A 4,542-nucleotide genomic window follows, 5' to 3' on the forward strand; every position below is an offset into this window, starting at 1 on the left:
ATGGGGCAGCTATGCTATTAGGAAGTACTGATACAACACTTTTCCAACGTAGGCGAGTTTATTCACATAATGTGCAAACGCAATTAGACTACAACAGCGAAAGATTGTTCCATGATAAACTTTCTGAAAATGATTGTCGGATCACTTGGCCAGTGTGATAGGCATTAAGTAATTAATAATAATGAACTAAATATGTTAATTACTGTCAAGTCACTTCTCCACGTAGTATCGACGAGAAAGATGAACAAAATATAATTTGAGAGCGGGAGTACAAGTTCAAACTTAAATCATTACGGAAAGTACTTATCCTCCTATTATTCCATACCTATGCACCACAAATTATAGTCACTGCTGTCCGAATTTAACAATATTTCAGAAAATAATCGGATAATTGGAACCATCTATATCCGTTATAATATCATCTAAAAATTTTGGCATAGGACAACAAGGTGTAAACATAACGTGAAGAAGTATGAAGTACACAGATATTACAACACATGAAACACTTATGATTGGGATTATTTTTAATATTAAGATGGGCATCCCCGTTCTTCCTTCAAGGTGGTATTTTCATGTGCGTGCATCAAGTTAGGTAGTACCATGAATTTGGCCAAAACTCTATTTTCGTGAACTTGACTATCGACCTCCTTACTTCCATCTTCTGAAAGCATAATAATTTTCATATGTCTTTTCTATATCTCCAGCCAATGCTGCCACATTATTAGCATAACTAATCGTTATAAGTTTCCTGTGATCATATTCACCCATTATGATTCAAGTTACCGTAGAGTGTTGAGAATATTAAACGAAAGTAAATGGGATGTAATTACTGTGTTTGTAGTATTTTCTTAAATGTTTTTTTTTATGTTTCATCGGTAAATTAGACAGGTCTCTGAATTTACTCTTTATCCAAGGGAAAACATGATGTAACGTAAGATTTTACTCTGTCTTGGTGGAATCAATAAAATAATTTTCAAATTTAGATTTTGAAGATTAGATGCGCTTGTCTCGACTCTTCTCATGCATTTTTGAAATAGTGATCATAAAATCTTCAAATGATCGTTTTGATTCTCTTCATTGGTGAATGAAACGTGCTGAGTGTACAGAGGCATACTGGTCTTCACTTCGAATAAAAAAGCGGACAGAAGTAATTGTTTGCAATAAAAGTGATGAAGTGATTTTATCGGCATTAATGTGCATACTCTACAACGGTCCAAACTTTTTTGTATTTGCGTAGAATATAAGGTAGCGTGTAGTCTTAAAAAATGTATACACGTAAAGCAGAAGTAGCTACTAGCAACTTGCACTTTCAGTGTTTACGTTCCTGCACATATCATTTAATTCTTTGGTTCGAAACCAAAAGAAATTGGGGATCCGTTACATTGTAACTCCCTATTTTTGTACCATCAAAACCTAATTTGCCAAATATTGTACTATTTTTGTACTACTCATAAATCCTAAAAATAAATTTTGTACCACTCAATTTACCGTCGAAAAACAAAAATCAATTTTGGGGTTACAGAGTAACGTCTAATCAGCTAAGATATCTACATAGAAATATTGTACTTCTTATGTACAATTTTGTACCACTATTTAAAAGTTTTGTACCCGTCAGAAACAGACCGAAAAATAGGCGGGAAAATTTGTACCTTGCAACCATATATTTTTGTACCGCCTCGAGTTTCTTCGAAGAACATTATGCTATTTTGTAATATTTTTTTAAAAAATTAAACTTGATACAGATTACTTTGCAATAAGTGGATATCCGATTTTTATACCGTTCATAAAAAGAACCAAAAAATTTGAAATTTGTATTTCTTTCTTAGAGAAAGCAATTTACGGAAAAATTGAACAAAATTTTATCGAATGTGTGAGACTTTTGTCTGCTTGATATTTGAATAAAATATCTAGAATGAAAACTTTCCAATAAGTTCCTCTATTATTTTTGTACCATTACGGAAACACCGAAAATAATTTTTATTTTTTTTTATTTTTAACATCAATGTACTAACTAATTCATATGAATACATGCACAAAATATTATTATATTGGTGAGTTTAGAGCTACCCAAATCATCAATAAAATTTTATAGACATGTACTTTGTATTAAGTCCCCTTAAAGTTTTCGTAATGTCACGAAAAACCCTGGAAACATTTTTTTAAATTTCACATTCTTCTCAAGGACACGCACTTCACAAGAAAATTTGACCAAATATTAATGAATGTGTGATTTCATACGTGATTAACGTTTAAAAAAAATTAAAAGAGAACTTTCTATTATGGCCCTTTTTGATTTTCACGGAAAAACCCAATATAATTCTCAAATATTGTTTTCTTTTCATTTCGATGTACAAATTCCATCGAACTTACGAACAAAATGATATTATATTAGTGAGATTTATAGCTCTTTAATCCTCCAAAATAACGATATGGACTCGTACTTTGTATAAAGTCCCTTTTTGATTTTTGTACCATCACTGAAAACACGGGAAATGTCATTTTTATACTTACTTTTTCGCTAAGACACGAAAGTTCACAAGGAATTATAATCTAATGTGTGAGGTCAGTATGTGAGTATTCTGTAAATAAAATCTATGTGAATACTTTCTATTAAGTTTGTTTTTTATTTTTGTACCGTCACGGAAAACCCGGGAAAAATTTTTGAATTTTTACTTCTTCGCTGAGGCAGGAAGATCAAAAGAATCTGTAGAACAAATATTACAGAATGTGTCAGGTTTGTATTTAAGAAATGTTTATATGAAGTCATTTTAATAATTACTTTCAATTAGTCCCGTTAATGATTTCTGTTCCGTGAAGAAAAATCCAGGAAATATTTTAAAATTCCTACTTCTCCGATGAGACACAGAATTCACAAGAAACCTTGGACCAAATATGAATCTGGTGTGTGAGGTTTTTATCTAAGTAATCTCTAAATAAAATCTCTTATAAAATTAGTTTCCATTAAGATCGTTTTTTTTTTCACCGCAATGGAGAACCCACGGAATATTTTTGAATTCTTACTTCTTCGTTGAGACACGAAGTTCACAAGAAAATCTAGATCAAGATATTTCTAGTGTGTAAAGTTTGTATATAAGTAATATTAAATTATATTTTCTGTGTGGTTACTTTCTATTAAGCCCATTTTCGAATTTTGTACCGTGACGGATAACCCAGGAAATATTATATAATTCTTACCTCTTAGTTGAGGCACAAAGTTCACAACAAACTATAGACCAAATATTATTGAGTCTGTGAAGTTTGTATCTAAGTAATTTTTACATAAAGTCATCTATATAATGACTTTCTATTATTCACATTTTTTATTTTTGTAGCGTCACAAAAAATTCGGGAAATATTTTTGAATTCTTACTTCTTCGCTGAGCCACGAAATTCAGAAAAACTATGGACCAAATATTATCGTGTGTGTGAGGATTGTATCGAAGTAATATTTATATAAAATCTTCTATGCGATTACTTTCTACCAAGCTCGTTTTTTATTTTTGTGCCGTCGAGGAACACCACGGAATATTTTTGAATTCTTACTTTTTTGCTGATACACGATGTTCACACGAAACTATATTCATAAAAATATCGAATTAGTGAGGTTTGTATCTAAGTAATCTTTATATAAAGTCATCTATATAATTACTTTCTAATAAGCCGATTTTTATTATTGTACCGTCTCGAAAAATCGAAACTTACTTCTTCGCTGAGACACGAAATTCACAAGAATCTGTTGCCCAAACATTATCGAGTGTGTGAGGTTTGTATAAAAGTGATCTTCATAAAAAATTCAATATGATTACTTTTTATTAAGCCCTTTTCTATTTTTGTACCGTCACAAGAAATCCTGGAAATATTTTTTATTCTTACTTCCTCGCTGATACATTAGGTTCAGAAGAAAATATAAACAGAAATTTAACTTATGTGTATGTAATTTCAAAATAAAATATTCTATATAATTACTTTTAATAAAGACATTTTGTGATTTTTTACAACCACGGTAAACCCGGAAAATATTTTTGAATTCTTATTTCTTTGCTTAGATATGACGTTCACAACAAGCTATTCACCAAAAGTTAACAAATGTATAAGGTTTATAACAAAGTAATCTTTATGTAAAGTCTTCTATGTGACAACGTTCTATTAAACCCGTTTTTTATTTTTGTACCGTCACGGAAACCCGGGAAATATTTTTGAATTCTTACTTCTTCGTTGAGACATGAAGTTAACAAGAAACTGTAAACCAAATTTTATCGAATGTATGAAGTATGTATCTAAGTAATATCTAAATAAAATCTTCGACTTCTATATAAGTACTTTCTATTGAGAACGTTTTAGTTTTTGTACCGCCACGGAAAACCAGGGAAATGTTTTTGAATTCTTATTCTTTCGCTGAGATACGAAATTCATAAGAAATTGTGAACCAAATTATATCGAAAGTTTGAGGTTTGTATTTAAATAATCTATTTTTAAAATCTTGTATGTGATTTCTTCCTATCAAGCCCGTTCTTGATTTTTGTACCCTCACATACAACCTTG

Source organism: Lepisma saccharinum, unplaced genomic scaffold, assembly GCF_977018435.1.
Source record: "Lepisma saccharinum unplaced genomic scaffold, izLepSacc3.1 HAP1_SCAFFOLD_64, whole genome shotgun sequence".
Lineage (NCBI taxonomy): Eukaryota > Metazoa > Arthropoda > Insecta > Zygentoma > Lepismatidae > Lepisma > Lepisma saccharinum.